Source organism: Schistocerca nitens, chromosome 5, assembly GCF_023898315.1.
Source record: "Schistocerca nitens isolate TAMUIC-IGC-003100 chromosome 5, iqSchNite1.1, whole genome shotgun sequence".
NCBI lineage: Eukaryota > Metazoa > Arthropoda > Insecta > Orthoptera > Acrididae > Schistocerca > Schistocerca nitens.
This window is the reverse complement of record NC_064618.1, coordinates 482344758-482363510: the sequence shown is the minus strand read 5'-3', so window position 1 is coordinate 482363510 and position 18753 is coordinate 482344758. Positions and strand designations below refer to the sequence as shown.

Sequence of the window (18753 nt, the reverse complement as noted above, 5' to 3'; positions counted from 1 at the left end):
AGATTACTCTATAATTCATGTTCAGTGCTAGCTGTCCTGCTTGACAGATTTTTAACAAATAGTGAAGTTATCTTTTCATAAGAAGTGTAATTAAGTAAAACCAGTAGTTTATGGCGCACTAGATGACACAGTTGAATTGCACTCATGAAATGACAATATTTTCAACGAGCCACAGTTTGTGCTATATTATATTTATTCCAACATCGGTTTCGGCCTGCCACCGTTTTCAAGTGGTTCTGAGGTGCCTTAGAGCATGTCACAGACTGAGAGGAACAGCCGATGCGCCATATGTTTGACACGGTCAACACTCATGACTGTAAACAGGCACATAAAATTGAAAGTCCGATGTGTCATCGGTCGTAGCATTGTGAGAAGAATCCTCAGTGTTAAGAGTGAGAACAAATCGGACACTCCATTTGATGTTCATGTATGCAAGCGCGATTCATTCTTAAAATTTTTTTGTATTTTCTCTGTTTTATGAGCTGTTACTGCTGCTTCAAATATCCGCTAATGCCACACGTTAACGCCTGCCTTTCGACGACTCTTTCTGAACTGTCTCTAGGTGTACTAATAACACTCTCATAGGCTTTGCCTGTCTTCAATGAGACTGCCGAACTAACAGAACATGATGTATCTGCCGGTAAATGAGTAGGCGATTGCAGCTGGTGTCAACCTGGAAGAAAATAGAAGCTTGTGCATATAATGGCGCATCATGAAGAGGTGACGTTTCGATCAAATCGAAACGGTAATTTCTTCTGGCCGTTAATACGCAGACCGACACTGGTGGTTAACAAGGCGTAGAGCAGTCCTTTGCCTTTGCTGGACGACAATGGCGTGCGCTACAGGACCAGTCTGCCCCACCCTGACCCGGGCGCAGCGGCGCCGCTGCCGCAGGCGTGGGAGCCGCCGCCGGCGTGTTCCGCGGTCGTTTCCCCGCGGTCGAGGTCATCCCAGCCCCACTCCTCGCCCTTCAGCTCTGGATGCCTATCCTGTCTTCTCACCTCGTCAACACTTTGTTCGGCCACAACACAAATATAAAGTGTAATTGGTGCTTCCGCTGAATGTAAGTTAATCGCTTGACTGATTATACACAGTCTGACCGAAAGGATCTGGCCACCCCTACGTAATGCAGAACTATGTTCAAATGTGTGTGAAATCTTATGGGACTTAACTCCTAAGGTCATCAGTCCCTAAGCTTACACACTACTTAACCTAAATTATCCTAAGGACAAACACACACACCCATGCCCGAGGGAGGACTCGAACCTCCGCCGGGACCAGCCGCACAGTAATGTAGAATTGACCACTAGATCGCACGGGAGACGGACACGCCAATATAAAAGGAAACGGGGGTGGGGGTGGGGGATACTGTGTTGTCAGTAGAGAAGGAGTAACAGCGCAATGGGTCAGTCCGGAGAGCTCAGTGACTTTGAATGTAGACTAGTCGTTGGATGTCACCTGAGAAACAAGCACATCAGGGATACTTCAACCGTCCTGAAGCTCCCCAAACTGACTGTTGATGATGCGATTCTGAAGTAGAAACGCGAAGGGACGACCACAGTTATACCAGGATCAGGTAGACATCATGTACTGACGAACAGGGACCATCGGGCACTGAGGAGGTTGTAAGAAAACAGCATGAAATCAAAGGAAGCAATTAAGCGCGAGTTCCAAGTGATACCAGCAGGCCAACTGGCACACCATTGTATGGGGTACAATGGTCGAGCAGCTCATCATAAGAAGAATTCTGAGATTGTATCAGTATGGCAATGCAACCTGTCATAAAGCAGCATGTGTGAGGCACCAGTTTGTGGACAACAGCCGGCCAGGGTGGCCGAGCGGTTCTAGGCGCTACAGTCTGGAACCGCGCGACCTCTACGGTCGCAGGTTCGAATCCTGGCTCGGGCATGGATGTGTGTGATGTCCTTAGGTTAGTTAGGTTTAAGTAGTTCTAAGTTCTAGGGGACTGATGACCACAGCAGTTAAGTCCCACAGTGCTCAGAGCAATTTGAACCATTTTGTGGACAACAACAACAACAACCTGAAGTGGAATGGCCTGCCCCGAGTACAAACTTGAATACAATGGAATAGCTTTGGTATGAGTTAGAACGTCAACTTCACTCCAGATCCCAGCTTCAAACATCACTGCATTCTCTAGTTTCGGCTCTTGAGGAAGAATAGTCTGTCATTCCTTCACAGTGGGTCACCCACCTCATAGAAAGTGTCCCCAGCGGAGTTCAAGGCTTCATAAAGGCGAAGTGTGGACACAGACCCAATATTAATGTCCATTAATAGGCATCCCGATACTTGTGACCAATGTATGTGATTTGTTTGTTTCGTGGCTGCCACAGTGCCTGTTCTTGGCAAAACCGAGACAGTGAAATAAATGGGACACTCATTAATAAGAAAATCGGTTTATTGTCTGAATTTTTAGTTTCGTAAGGCATTTCTTTTATGGAACGGTTAGAAGTTACCACACAGGAGCTGCGGCGTTCAAGAGTTCGTAACACACTTTTTTCTGCTTATTTATGGGAAATTTTCACTGTCAAAAGGCCGTCAAGCTTCCACTTGCGGCTACACTCACTAACATGTTTCTCCGCTTAATTTCTGTACAGGAAACGGAATACTAGCACACTTCTGAGTGACAAGAACACAAGAACTGTGGCTAGTTTGCCACAGCTTTTTTATATATTGCTCTAGAATTAGTTGTCAAGTGATGTGGGGCAAGTATAAAGATAGGTGTGTGTGTGTGTGTGTGTGTGTGTGTGTGTGTGTGTGTGTGTGTGTGTGTGTGTGAGTGAGTGAGTGAGAGAGAGAGAGAGAGAGAGAGAGAGAGAGAGAATGGTGCTCTTTCGTAGGGACTTCAAACAGTAAGTTGTAAACGTCGTGACACGCTAAGACCATTGCGCATCAGGAGTGGCGCACTATCAGAAGAGTTTACATGTTTCGGGTTTCCTGCAGAGACAGTTCTGCTGCAGTCCGGGTATAAGGCGCATCACACTGTGCGGTTGAAATAGCGCGACAACTGGAAACGTATTCCAAAGCTGTACTTGGTGGAACAGCACGATTCTCGTGGGCAAAACTAAATTGCACACAGATTCGCCGTGAAATTCTGCCGGTATATAGACCAAATGCAATATCGCGTAAAGCCGTGGTGAAATCGTGCCAACAGTTTTACCAGGGCTGCGCAGGAATGGGTGATGCCGATCAGGAGCTCCACATATCACAAGGTGCGGTTTCCATTTTTCCGGCAATCTGAAATAACTTGTTGGGGACAGATGTTTTCCAACGATGACGACATTGTCACAGCGGTTCTCGAATGGATCCGCTCCGTGACCAGGGAGTGGATTTCTGTAGTCAAGGAATTAGAACGACTGGTAGAAAGTTCCAACTGTTGTTGCAGAGTCATGGTGCCTGTCAAGTGAAATAGTATCATATGTCTGTATCACTTTAAACTACAGTGCAGCATTCAATAAAAGCTACTTGCTCGGCCTGCCACAATATTGTGTAACTTACTCTCTAAAGTCCCTTGTATACGTTCGCAAGTGCGCGTTAAACACATACAGGATGTTTCAAAGCTGTGCGACAAATGTCTCGTAATATATCACGTCATGGGAAACAACTTTTTTTAGAGATAAAATGATTGCTGTGGCGTCGTTTAAGACTGTTTAGGCCTCTAAGAGGCGGCAGGCCATAGGTACTCTGGGGCTTTCGTATGCATGTACGGTGCCTATCGTCCAGTCACTTGCTCCTTGTGATAGCCGGTAATCTATGCAAAATTGAAGTTCTTGATTCGCTTCTAAAATATCTACCTCCAGTTAGAGACATACATTCTTATGGATTTTCCCGTTGAAAATCACTATCACTTTTTTTGGAGTAGGTAGTATTCTGTACATAAGACCCTGCTACTTTGATGAAATCTCGTCGACACATGGCTGGGGAATATTAAAGGGCTCCGAGCGTTGCTGGAAGGAGTCAATGAAAATTTTATCTCTAACAAAATTTTTTCCCCTTGACTTTGTCTGTCACCACTAGATATTTGTAGAAAAGGCTTTGAAACACCCTTTATAACCATCTCCACGCTTGCTTGAAAAAGCAGAAAATCAAAACTTGGTGGACACGAAAGGATTTGAACTTCACTCCCAACAAACAGGAGTTTGAAGTCCAGTTTACGGCGACATATTGCTGGGCGCCAATACATATCCACATTTCTCTCTCGGCACTGAGGTGTACAGTTTCGCTTATAAACCACAAACCAGCGTGATCTGCTTTACGAAACTAGTGTACAGAGTGTGGCAAAATCTGAGGTAAACGTTTCGAAGCACGGTCTTCTGCATCTTCCTCCTGCCCGGACGGCATAACATAAGCAGCCAAGGCTTGAAATATGCACAAAAGTTATACATAGGCAGTAATCAAAGCGTTTACTAAAAATCTTTGTGAATTGTTGCAGGGTACTTTTAAATCTTTGCTGTCCGACAGGACTTAAAAGTCCCGTTCACTTTCTGGAGTCATAAAACAGCATGAAGTTGAATTCTTGTACTGTCATCCTGTGTGGACGCCTGTCTATCATTACTGTGGTACAGAAAACTCTTTGGTTGTGATAGTTCAATATATCTGTCCACAGAGGACAGAAAACAACGACACACTGTGTTTTAATTTCATCATTACGAAGTACGGACCTTGCTGACGTAAAAGGACATTATTCTGAGTGCTTTGATGTTTCTAATCTTGATTCGTATTGTTTTCGTTAACGTATACGGATATTACTAAATCCAGTAGCTAAATAGCCCTAACTTCCTGTGTGATATCAGGAGGATTCATCTGATCTGATAAACTAACTATAACACTCATATTCCTTATATGTGCTTAGAGCGAACAGTGAAGTTGGTTTGGTTGTCTAGAGACAGGCCAACCCTGCTGTCAACAGGAAGGAACATATGTAAATACACATTCACCTTCTCGGCGCAACGGCAACTGAAACACTTTTAATGTGCTGCTACGGTACATCATGCCACTACATACCGGTACCATTACTGTTACACAAAGCGCTCAATATTGCGCCCGTCAGTGTCCAGAGGAGTCAGAAAGCGCAGGATTACATTCTGCAAAGCAGAACGAAGCATGTCCGTAGCTATGCTGGCTACCTCTCTTGATATGCTGCGCTTCATATCAGCACTTGGGTGAATGATTCCCTGGTAAACCCCATCCTTCAGGTAGCTCCACAGCAAGAAATCACAGGATCGTGCTGGCCAAGCATTTGGAAACGCTCGGCTGATAAGTCGATCGTTTCCAAATGTGTTTTGGAGAAGCAGGTGAACTTCACGTGCGACGTGCTGTGGGGCCCCATCTTGCACGAAAACTGTTTAGTTCAATGCATCTCTCTGCCGTAAATGAAATGCTGGCGAAGCACATCGCAGTAACGCTGGCCAGTCACACTGCACGTCTCTGGTCCTTGAGCGCCAGCCTGTTCAAAAAAGAATGGGCCATTGATGAACGTAGCCATGAAGCCGCACCATACGGTGCAAAGTTCACCACACAGAGGATCTTTATGAACAATGAGTGGAGGTGAAGATCCTCATACTCGACAATTCTGTGTGTTCAACACAGCCGTCAGAAAAAAAAAAAAAAAAGATCGTCTGTCACAGGATGGCCGAGAGCCAGCCCTCGTCAACATCAGTCCTTGAGAAAAAGTGGAGAGCGAAGTCAATACGTCGTTTTGCGTCCTGTGGTGCAAGCTGCTGTACGATATGGATGTTGTATGGATACCATTCGTGAATGGTTAGAAGCATTTTCCGTACTGTGTACCACAGAATGTTCAACTGTCGTGACACAGCACATGAACTGCCTGAAGATCAGGAATTGCGCGCAGTATACCAACACCAGATTCGTCATGAAATACGCCTGGAGAAATGGAAGAATCACAACACCAATTTAATCAACCAAGTGTGGTGCAACCGGTCGTCGGCCTCTTCCCGGAGCGATGCCCAGTTCTCCAGTTTTTTTTTTTTTCGAATTTCAGCATCATGCTCCGCACAGCAGGTGGAGAAAGAGGATCCTTTCGTAATCCTTTCAGCTGGCGATATTTTCGAAGTGCAACTGCAGCAGTACTGTTATTTTGATAACGTAACTGAACCAATAATGCCCTACTCCTTTTGTCCAAGCTCAAGTTGACACGTTAAAATTCGATTTAAATGTGTGATAAGTTCCTATGGGACCCTAAGGTCATCGGTCCCTAGGCTTACACACTACTTAATCTAACTTAAACTAACTTACGCTAACGACACCACACACACCCATGCCCGAGGGAGGACTCCAGCCTCCGACGGGGGTGACCGCGCGAGCCGTGACAAGGCGCCATAGACCGCACGGCTACCCCTGACACGTTAACAAGGGCAATGTGGCTAGTTAGATGTGTGACTTGAATCACGGTGGAGGGAAAATTTAATTATAACCACCCAGTATGTGTGTATATATTTTCTCCGTCTGGTACCGCGTACATTGCGCACGGAACGCTGTCCTTGTTAGACAAGGATAAGGATATGGATATGGATTGTTATTATTTAGAATGATGGATCCAAGAATTAACTGTAAGTGAGAAAATCCAAAGTAAGGTTCGTGACGGAAATTTTGAAGACACTTATGTCGATTAGCAGTTTGGTGTCTGAATCACTAGATAATATTGATTCGCACCTTACTGTAAAGCAAAATGCAAATAGCTTCGGCGAAACATTCCCAATTTTCAAAACTTTAGCCACAATCATCAGAATAAATGGGAAATGTTCTTAATGACAATAGAGTCTTCATCAAACATCATACAGCGTTTCAGAATTACCCCTTCTGACTTGCACCGAGAAAAAGATCGCATTAGTGACTTACGCGTCTAGTAACCGTGTAGCTGGGTGGGTCTTAATGAAGCAACCGCCCTGTGGCGTAGTTTAGACAATAGACGTATACTGCGCGCTTCATTCGGGGGAGGGGGAAGTAGCTGCCATTGGTACAGACTGCCACTAATCAGGAGCACGCACACAGAAGGTGATCTCAGTATAGCTTTTCTCCCATCCAGAAAACTAATAACACTCAAACCCTTTTAGTTTATTATTACGATCGTATAATTACTGTGCCTTGTGTGAAATGCACATTTTGCTGAGGTGCGGCATCTTGAACGTGTGGTACAATGACAAGCTGCGGCGCCAGCACCAGGCCTCTCCGACCGGAGACCCCTGCAGATCTACCGAAGATGAACAATAGCGATCGATGTCCGGCGGCGTATTAGGCACGCCCACTGCCCCTCGTAACAAGGCGAGCAGCCAGCTCGTTACCGACACGCCCCACACGCCGACGCCGGCGCCGGCGCTAACGAACGCCACCGCCTGCCTTTGTCACATCCAGCTTCTCTGGGGCCACTCCAGGTTTCTAAGGAAATAATACCTAAGAACCTGAGTCTCACGGTTTTAATTCTGAAACCACCACGTGGGCGCCACACCAGTGGTTGTCCACTTCTCGAAATGAAAAAAGTGTTTTACAGGATTTACTAAGATTTCTGAAACCATTATTACAGTGGTTTCTTTCCCGAAATGGAGAAACTTTTGGAGCTGCAGGAGAAGCAGAAAAATGTTATCCAGAAAGGTAGCTGCGACGGGCGTTGTTCTTGGATGCCAAAAACGCAGAGATCTGCATTCGTCTTTGTGTCAGGTAGACGTAGAAGCCATGAACCCATTGAGCAGTTTGGATTCAGTGTGCAGACTCTCTTCTCGTTGTCTTCTTTTTTCCGATAATCGCTTCACAGCTATTTTGTATTAGGCTACCAAGGCTGAGATAATCTGAACTTGAGGCGTAACTGTATCATAATCCGTACGCAGTAAAATCGCAAACCTCAGGGTGGAAACATATTCCCAATATCTTTTAACTTAATGAACTTCGAGAGTATTAAACGTTGTGATAAGAAGAAAATTCCCAATATGATATGGACATTAAATATTTTAGAATTATAAATAACGCCACACTACAGTTAGTAATCAAATCGTTGAAGTCCGAAAGGGATATCTATCTGCAATGGCGACACTCTTTCAGTTGACAAGTTGCAATAAGAACAAACGAGAACAAGGGCTGACTTACGGCGTGTCGATAAAGAAGTTTGGGAAAAAAGTATGTCCTACTCTCAGGACGCCCACAGATAACTGAAGTAGAAATCACTAAGTTTAGTTATAATTAATGAGTACTACTCGGTATGACGAAAATAAATTACATGAAGCAATAAATTCGGCCAGAAATGAGAGCAAGATATCTACACGTGGTGGAGAAAGGTATGGCTTGAAAATTGAGGAAAAACACTACGTTGTTGTTGTTAAGGTACTTAAATGCGGCAAACGTTTGCTTCGTATTATGGTGCCGCCTTCTGCAATATGAATTATCGCTGTTATACCTAAATCGTGTCAAGCGTTTCATTGGGATCCTTATCAAAGCCAGCTAGCTATCCGCACGGAATACCAGCGTAGCCGGCTGAACAAAAGGGAAAGAAATACTTTAATATGGCGAGAGAAGTGGGTGGTTGCGAGACGTGAGGGTGAAAGAAGAGTTAAAATAAGAAACAAGAGAGAAAGATTGAAAGTAGTCCCGTAAGTAGTGAAATGCAAACCGTCAGATGTACCCTACTCGAACCATAACGATAACAGCAAATGACGAAAGCTGCTGACGGGATGGAGGTGCGGTATGCTTCAGGTAGGTGTTTTCCGCACGCTTTCACCTGGCTGTCGCACTGTGACTGGCTACGAATGCCGGGTGGAGCCAACCGGTCGCACACACCACACCCACCACTCACTGTACGTTCTCACACTACCTCTCACTGTATTGCCAGGCACTCTAAAGTCCACTACCGGTACGACAACTCCGTGTCGACATCATTTTACCAACAAGTTCAGTATGCAATGCAAATTTATGAGCGACACTCTCTTGTACGCAAATGTGTTTCAATAGAAAGTGGAATTTACTGAAGTGTCCATTAATTTCTTTGGAAAGAGGGAAAGAACATTTACTTTACTGAAGAATGTGAATACCGTTTATAGCCAAAGGTTACCATTTTGTTAGTCCGTTTACGACGTGATTATAATTAATTCCGCATTTTTGTTAAAAGGATGGACGACGTACCCATCAATTCAGAAACAACATTTATACCGTTCCAAAGTCAGCCTCGGAGAGCAGTTCTTAAACTAAGAATGCAACTGTGACAAATAGAAGCTGTTTCCTAGAGACTGGGATGAGCAGTTTTTGAAGGAACTTTACTTCTTTTAGATGTAGCACTCACTATAGAGCGGCAAATCACTGACTACTTATGAAAGCCGGGCACCGCAATGAATAGTGACCTTGTTCTGGGCAACGACTAAAGCGGTCGTCACGTGTAACGTCTTAGCTCAAGTTGACGTGGTGATCTACAAGTCCTGTGACGTCACTTCCTGCTATATCACGTTGAGAAGACATTTCGTCAGGTAAAACGCAAAATATTTCGGCCAAGTGCCACGTACAGTAGAACCTACAAGAACAGAGAACGCTCCCGGCATAACAAGCAGAACTTGCGAGACGTCACATTGTATTTTTCATGTTCAGCAGAAGCCCACATTCGTTGGGTTTTACGTTCTAACTTACACCCTATGAACGTATGCTGTTTCTAAGCATCCGCATATTGATTGTCTCGCTGTTATTGGTACGATTTGTTTAAAAAAAAAAAGGATGCGAAGCGTCATATTAATAGTTAAAGGATTTTAATGTTCCATTATTTTTATGTTATAACCCGTCTTTTTGAAAGTACGCCATTTTAAGGTAACGACACATTGAAGATTCATGAAAAACGTGTCGTTCTTATTAGGATTTGTTATAATTAAACGTCAGTTAATTACGTATCGGCGATTAAAGTTTTTGGGAGCTCGCAACGTAAAATACGAGGTCGCTCGTTGAAGAGCTCCAGTGTAGCGTAGTTTGCAGGGGCGCCAAATTACTGAACAGTGGGTAGAGGGCTAGCGTCCCTCTACATTAAATTTTTTTCCCTTCACTTTCGTGTTTTATAAAAGGTTGTGGAGATTTCATACGAAATTACTAGAAATAATTTGTGTAATGTCTGATGTTACGTAAATATGAGTGCGCTCTCTGAGTAGTAGTTTGTTCGATTTTGTGAAAGTCTATAAGCTGATGCTCCTACTGACTGGGCGTTTATCTTTTCGTCTTATTACATGTTCACGGACATTGCAGTTTTTATTTATGGATACCGCAGACAGAACGACATGACTAGCATATGGACATGAGAGGAAATGTTCGTTTTAACAGATTTGAAGTAGAAATTCTACATTCGTAAATTTTCGTGAACAAACAATGTTTCACGAGCCAACTAAAGCAGACAACTGCCACTGGAGAGCGCAAAATCACGATAAGCAGCTAGTCCCATGTGCCGACGGCGCTGTTTCTTATGACGTTGGATATGCCGTCCGTGTGCATGTCAATGTTAACTGCATCGTCCTCACTGACGACGGCTTTAGCTGGTCGCTTTATCGTCACAGAGCAGATGTCTGTTGCTTTGTATGGAGGCCACTTCCTACCACGAACGGTCCCCCACTCGCTAGTTATTGTTTTAACGCATCCCTTATGTACATCTGCTTTTTTCTCTACAGTTTAGAATCTGTTACTGCAACCTGACTGTCCATAATATAAGTTTTTGAATCAGTTCGTCATATTGTTTTATCTTCATTTGCAGGTTCACGAATGTTTCCAGTACCCGCGGCAAACAGCTGCCGGCTTGCGTCGGAAGACGCAGTACCGGCAGATGTCTACATTCAACCGGTTCGAACACACGGTGCACCTCAGTTCCCAACGCTGATTTCCTATAGTCGCCAGTCGTGACAGGTAGCTTATGTTGCACATTTCCTTCTTCCTACACTGCAAAAATACAAGAAAATGTTTTACGAAATATCACCAGTTTAAAAAGTCAGTGATATTCAGATAAAAAACAAGTAGAAACTAAGTAGAAACTAAGTACATAAGTAAACAAACTCAATAACTATTAAACTATTTATAGAATGACTGCTTGAACGCCGCATTGATGTAGGTTAAATAAATAAATGAAACATGTTAGGTTTCTTCGTTTTTTCTAAGACTCTTCTCTCGGTATGTGGGTAATTTGGAAATTAGACAACAGCACCACGGATAACTGCTAGTCTTGTGTTTCAGCGCGGAGTGAAAATTTTCTCTCTCTCTCTCTCTCTCTCTCTCTCTCTCTCTCTCTCTCTCTCTCTCTCTCCTCCCCCATCCCATTTAAACATTCCGCATACCAGACAATAACTTTTATAAAATTAAATTTCATGATATAAATGACGTTTGTACTTCATGTTAAATGGCAACAAGCAGAAAAGAAATGAATGGAACAACAAAACGCACGTCTTTCTTGTAGGCTACGGCTATTAGCAAGCAAAGCGAGCTACGCGCGTTCGATGTGACATTGGCTGTGCCGAATAGGCAGAAGCCTTCACGCCTCTCTGATTAATGGGCGGCAGACAACAGCCAATGGTGCGGCCGTAACGTAGCTCTGTATTACAGTCTTGCAACCCATTCTTAGCGCCTTCAGGTTTATATACATTTATAGACTAGGTGTGTTAACAGCAGTATGAACAGCCCACGTAGCTGTCTTCCAGACGATTCGGCGTTCTACAACATTCTATTAAAACTTTTCCTTGTTTGTTCTTCGCTAATTCCCATTGGGTGATCAGGAGTTTGAGTTACGTCCTTAATAAAATAACAGTAATTTTACAATACTGCCAGAAAATAAATAGTTTCACGACGCAAACAGATGGTGCCACTTCAACATAATTTGTCATCATAGATATATTTTTATTTTCACAAACATTGAGTTTTTTCACTATAAGTGTGCATTATTGCTTTAAGCACAACTCTGAATAATTTCTGATTAGGCGTTTTGCAACAACTAAAAGATGGGTTTTGAAAGCAGTCAAAAGAAGGAACACCGCAAATCCCTGTACTTCTTAGCGGTCTATAACTTTCTGTTCTTTGTTTTGTCTTTTATACCAAACATGTTATTAAACTTCATACCGAAATGCGAGAGCCATTGGTGAGTTATGATTTGAACAGTCCAGTACTCCATCATCGGAGAATCGATATTCACATGTTGAAGAATTATTATAGTTTAGTGTATACTTTAGAGCGCAGAAGCATTCATTCTGTTATTTCCCGTGAGCTTCAGAGAGAAATCGAGTGACTCAGAAGAAACACTTGGCACGATCGTGTTGCAGTTATTGATTTCCCAGGCATTAAATGGCATCTGTTAATGATGGTAAGAACACTAATTAGGTCGCATCCGGAGATTGTAAACTGGTTAGGAGTCAAAATGGTTTCTGAGTGTGTGTACATGTTTCACTTTGATCAAAGTGGCCTGGCTATTCTACAGTTACAACGGCTGGGTAATGGTGTTTGATGAGTGCAGAACTGTGGTGAAGCTGTAGCGAGCCTGTGCTGCAGCGGTCCCTGACTGCGGCGGAACTGGACAGATAGCGGTGGTCTGCTATCGCACAGTATCGCAATCCGCGGTGGTCTCGGGAAGTGCGCCTTGTCGCCGGAAGGCGCGGGTACAGTTGGGGACAAGCTTGTTGTACCACTGTACAGTCGCTGTTCTTTCCAACGACTCTTTGAGTGTTTCCAGGCCACGTCCTGGATCCCTATATCCTTCCATCGTGAAGCCGTTTCTGTTTATTTAATAATGATAGTGTAGGCAATTCTTCTTTCTCCATACTGGCGCATGTCACCATGCGAAAGTAATGGTCACTGCAATACTTCTGCACCAAGGAGAGCGCTTATTCAATCAAGCGACTGTAAAATTTGCACACGAAAACAGCAGAGATTCGTGTGTGTGTGTGTGTGTGTGTGTGTGTGTGTGTGTGTTGTGCGCGCAACGATAAAGCCATGTATCCCAGGACTTGAATTCGTGCGTGACGGTGTTTCAGAGGATGACTGGGAACCGATGTCTTGGCTAATTATAGAATGATTTTTTTTTTAAATTAGCATTCCAGATACAAATCCTGTAAAAAGCTGAAATCGCTGGGTAAGTAGGACCTTATATACTCAGGTCTTACTTAAAAGTCTACAATTAAGAGCATAATATTTGAAGCTATTAAGGAGATTTATCAGTTAGAACGGAATGTTGTCTTAAAATTTGGCTCCCAGCAAAAATATGGAAGTAGTGAACGAGTGAGGGCGGGAGGGAGGAGAGAAGGTGATGCCGTACGCTGGCGACGGCTTGCTATCCCGCGCAGGTGCGGCGGCTCAGCGCCGCCCCCGCCGCCGCACAGTTGAACGACTCGCCACGTACTGACGTCAGCGCCGCAGCCCTTATTCGGGAGCCCACGTGCCGGTCCCGCTAGACACGGCACGTCGTAGGGTTGATTGTACTCCGCTTCAAGGTGAGCACCGCAGCTCGATCCATCGCAGTACCACTGATACATAATAAAACAATCTGCGTGCGTAACAGCAAGAGCCACATAGTATCAGCTTACGTATTAGGTGAGAAATAACTGCACCAGCTACAGATTTAAATACCTACGAAAAATACGAAGAGGCACGAACGCTAAAATGAATTGCAGGGAAGGCGAATAGATTGCTCTGCATTTCTAATGCGATTTTTTTAAGCTGCTGTTGTAATTTCCGGATCCATTTATGGGGTCGGAGGGAGGCGTGGAATTCGCTGCACGGATCGCAAGAAGTCTGTATAGCAGACAAAAAAGAAAGGTGTCAATGCTGTGGTTAAAACTCAAGTCGCAAAACTTTAGAGACCAGTTATTCGAAGTGGACTGGGCACCAACTCTGGTCGAGGGTCACTCCAAAAGAAATGCACACTATTTTTGTAAACATACAGTTTTCATTCTGCATGTGTGAAAGGTTTACAGTGTGTAGATACATCCTTCCCGATTGTTTTCAAACTTAGTTCAACCAATTCCCGTGAGTGGCGCCGTCACAGCATGTCTTCAAGATGGCTGCTACACTTGACGTTCGTCAGAAGCAACGTGCTGTCATAGAATTTCAGTGCTGTGAAAACGAAACAGTGGGAAACATCCACAAGAGGTTGGAAAAGGTGTATGGAGATGCTGCTGTGTATCGCCGTACAGTTAGTCGGTGGGCAAGCAGGTTACGTGATGAAAGCGGGCACGGCAATATTGAGGATTGTCCTCGCAGCGACAGGCCTCGTACTGCACACACACTCCAGACAATGTGCAGAGAGTTAACGAATAGTTGACTGCTGACAGACGCATCACAGTGAAAGAATTACAGTGGCTCACAAAGAAACAAGAAAAATTGTATGCAGCTAACTTTTGGAACAGTACGAGAACGGTGGAGATGAATTTCTTGGAAGAGTTGTGACAGGTGATGAAACACGGCTCCATAATTTTTCACCACAGACGAACAGGCAATCAGTGGAGTGGCACCATGCAAATTCAACCAAGAAAAAAAAAAATTCAAAACCACACCTTCTGCTGGAGAAAGTTATGGCTACGGTGTTTTTCGATTCCGAAGGACTCTTGCTTGTGGACATCATGCCAAGTGGAACCACCATAAATTCTGATGCATATGTGACGACACTGAAGAAACTTTAAGCTCGACTGAGTCGTGTTCGACCACGTCGGCAAAATCAGGATGTTTCGCTGTTGCACGACAATGCACGGCCACATGTCAGTCAAAAAACCATGGAAGCGATCACAAAACTTGGATGGACAACACTGAAACATCCGCCTTACAGTCCTGACCTGGCTCCATGTGACTATCATCTCTTTGGGAAACTGAAAGACTCTTCGTGGAACAAGGTTTGAAGATGACTCCCTTGAGCACGCTGCCAAACAGTGACTCCAACAGGTTGGTCCAGAATTTTATCGTGCGGGCACACAGGCGCTGGTTCCAAGATGACGTCAGGCAGTTGAGAGGGATGGAAATTACGTGGAGAAATGAAAATATTGTTCCTAAAGGATGTATCTACACACTGTAAAACTTTCAAACATGTAGAATTAAAGATGGATTTAAAAAAATAGTGTGCATTTCTTTTGGAGTGACGCTCGTATATCCCCCTGTGGTCCATGAGAATAAAATGAGGCTAGGCCGCGTTTTTTCTTCGCGCCGGACCTGAATGGGAGTAACTGATTTTGGTACAAACTATGAATAAGAAGTACATTAGATTATCCGAAAGACATCGTGTAATGCGGGGCGATACATTTTCATCTAAATACGTATTCAACAAGCCACCTTATGGTGCATGGTGGTGGGTACCATGTACCAGTACTAGTCATTTCCTTTCCTGGTCCACTCACAAAAGGACCGAGGCAAAAACAACTATCTATATGCCTCCGTACAAGCCCTAATTTCTCTTATCTTCGTGGTCCTTGCGCGAAATATGGATTGGTGTCAGAAGAATTGGTCTGTAGTCAGCTTGAAAAGGCGGTTGTCAATAGTATACATTTTTCGTGGACGTACTTATCACAGGAAGCCTCTACTAGTAGTGATGAATGATTTCAGATCATTCAGGAAACAATCTGTTTTCTATTCGTTTCATTTTCCCTCTTGCTGTCCCTTTCAACTATTTTTTGTTTGAATCTTCACTTTAAAATACTAACAATGGTGTCTAATAAATTTTGTCATCGGAGCTCTAGATAACAGTTAAATCTCTACTAAGTATTTTAGTCAGCAGATGTTACCATAAAGTTACAGAAGATAAATTATAGGAGGTAGGGAGAGAGCAAACATTTTTTTCATTTGTTAGTAAACACACATTTATCACATTCTTTTTATTTTAAAGGAAGTTAACAACAAAGGAAATCAGCATACGAGCAAGTTGAAAATTGTAATATTTCATAAATACTTTTATTAACAGATGATACTCTTTTTTTTTTTTTTTACAACAAAATTCTCTAGTGCCGATATTTCAAACTAGTATGAAGTCATCACAAGCACTTACATATGTAGTCACCGTGGACACACTTGGAAGTTTCATGTGAACTGTTCACAGAATTTTTGGAAGTGTTTCTGTAGATTCTGCATAAAGTATTCCACCTAGTAGTTGCTTTATCACATTCATTTTGCAGTAGATCTGGCTCAGTGGATTTTAATCAAATATAATTATGGCTGATCCTCAAAGTGAGATATAAAATTCTGCTTAAAACTGCTCCAACAGGACACCGTCAGTGTGCTACATGAAGGTGCGGTTTTTGTAGAGCTGGTACGACATTGGCGGAAACAAATAAATTAAGGCCCACAGCGCGCTCTTGTGTGGCGGGACATCACCCTGGGCAGGGAAGTAGATCAGCAGGAGAGAAAGTTGGCTTACCCCACGTCAGACAGCCGCACGCCGCGCCGGGCAGTAATAACTGCCTGATGCTGATACTCGGTTGCGGTCCTCAATAACAAAAGATTGCAGCCTTCCTGTAACCGCAATTACACCAGTAGCTGTCGGATCGCCTTCTAGAGTAGTTGTGCTCGGGAACAACTACAGCCTACTGCTATACTGTTCTCGTTGGCGAGCAAGTCGTGTGGCTGCAGCAGCCTACGCCGGGATGCAAAATAAAACACTGTGGAGACTCAGGGCTGTAAAATCTCCTCTTTTTGTCCGTGGTCATTTTCAGAATAATTACTTCCATAAATTCGTGTGCTACAGTGTTGTTCAGTACTCATTCACAACCAGCTGTGGGGAAGAAGATTGTGCTCTTAATTTTACGTTCGCGTATAACGACCCGCCGGACACGTATTTTAAACACGATGCTTTTGACTTGGGAATAATTATCACAAATTGCACGTATCTCATGCTGCTTCACAAGGTTCTGTTATGGGAGGTAACCACATAATTCAAATAAAGTGTCATCCTACAACATAGCACAGGGTGAAAACGGTAGTTATGGTATTCAATCAAGCATCAGTTTTATAACTAAGTTTCTTTATAAGTAGTGAAGCTACTTATCGTCTGCCATTTGATTGGTCACTAACGCTGAACTATATTTTAAGGTACTTCTGGCCAATGTCTGGAGAACATAAATCTGAAATTAATAATGACCATGTTATATGCTCTCAGTTACTTAAGCATACTGTCGGAAGTAGTCTGTTTATCTGTTTACAGTAGCGCTCTCTAGGTTTGCAATATTCACACACAATCAGGATTTCTGTTCGACCAGGGGTACGGATCTAATTAGTTAATTACATGTATTCTTTTAATTTAGTTCTCGATAGACACAGTTCTGCGCCTGAGACAGAAGAGTACAAAATTCTTCAATTGACATTTGCCGTCTCTGACAAAGGAAGCATACACTCAAACGCTCGGCGAGTTCGGTCGTATTTCGTACCATGTTAGTACGTACCTATGTATCAACGTAAAAGGCAGCTGCTCTAATACGTTACGCTTCTCTAGCGTTTACGAGAAATCAAGGTTCAAAATTTTACGAGCCTTTTCAGTGGCACACGAGAGAGCCAGCCTTCGACGAGTGGCGTTTGCATAACCGGGTAAGGCAGCAGATCGGAAGTCTACCCGAACTGCGTTCGAGACATGAATGTTTTTCCTTTATAATCTTTTCCCAAATACTTATATAGTAACAACAAATCAAATCCCGTTTCTTCGGAAAGAGATTAAAAATAATCTTATGCTTATCCATTACGGATATTTTAGAACCGTGACTGTATATTAAATGTAAATAAGTTATACACAACAACTGCAACCAGTCACTTTTTTTTTTCAATAATAATGCTTTATTACATGAACCGGTTTTCGAACCCTTTCAGGTTCATCTTCAGATGATTTCGGGAGGATCCGGGAAGTTACATCATTACTGGTAGTACCATAATGCTGGGTGCTGGTTCTATGGCAGAAAGATGGGTCACACTTTAATGTATCGCCATGACTATAGCTTATCTGTCGACATGGACGTAAATTTAGTTTTTACTTACTGCGACAGTATAGGCGGCTTTTTTCGTATCTGACTGCCTCCATTTTGATGTCCAGAACACTTTCTAACGAACTACATTAGTTTACACTTTGACGGTGACACTTTACCAGCATCCAGCTTCAGAAAAGTTTTGACTTGTATAGAAGTATACATTGCACAGCAGACATAACGGTGTAACGATTTCTTATGATACCTCGATACAATTTTACTTCTATGATTGCCATTTTTATTGTTGTTCCTTTACGGAGAAATATGTTTCACTGTATTTGGTAGAAGAATGGAGAAAAAAGGCAAGACGTGAACGCAATACGAGCAGACCTACTGCACTAGCCTGTCTGGTATGGGATTCAACTGTCTCTTAAAACTGTAAAGCGCCATTTCTCGAAAACGCTAGAGCAGAATTTGTTGCACTAAAGCATATACAATAGTCGTAGGGAACATGGCTAAAATCGACGATCCACTGAGTGAACGCTTTCCCTAAAATAAAATTTTATATCATTACTCGTCAGCATTAATCATTAAAGTGTGTATAACGTTTAAAAGGATAGAAAATGTGTGGCTTTCGGTATGCTTGGCTGAAGCTCCAGTGCTGTTTTGGTACGGGCGCTCAAAAAGATTCAAATGGCTCTGAGCACTATGGGACTTAACATCTGTGGTCATCAATCCCCTAGACTTAGAACTACGTAAACCTAAGGACATCACACACATCCATACGCGAGGAAGGATTCGAATGGAGAGCAATGTAGCAAGTGAATGTTTCTGGATGTGGATGTTGAAGAGGTATTGTTTGTTG

At 43.2% G+C, this 18753-nt stretch overlaps 1 protein-coding gene and 1 long non-coding RNA gene across 6 annotated transcripts in view; one reads left to right on the top strand and one right to left on the bottom strand.

The window, feature by feature from the left end:
• LOC126260016 (ETS-like protein pointed) overlaps positions 1–18753 on the bottom strand; it is an 840855-nt gene that overhangs the window by 92159 nt on the left and 729943 nt on the right. The gene's annotated exons all lie outside the window — the stretch shown is intronic.
• LOC126260019 (uncharacterized) overlaps positions 1–18753 on the top strand; it is a 51730-nt gene that overhangs the window by 16624 nt on the left and 16353 nt on the right. For both annotated transcript variants that reach the window (XR_007546592.1, XR_007546591.1), the window contains exon 2: positions 10739–10887. This is a non-coding gene — a long non-coding RNA (uncharacterized LOC126260019). The remainder of the gene's footprint in view (positions 1–10738; positions 10888–18753) is intronic.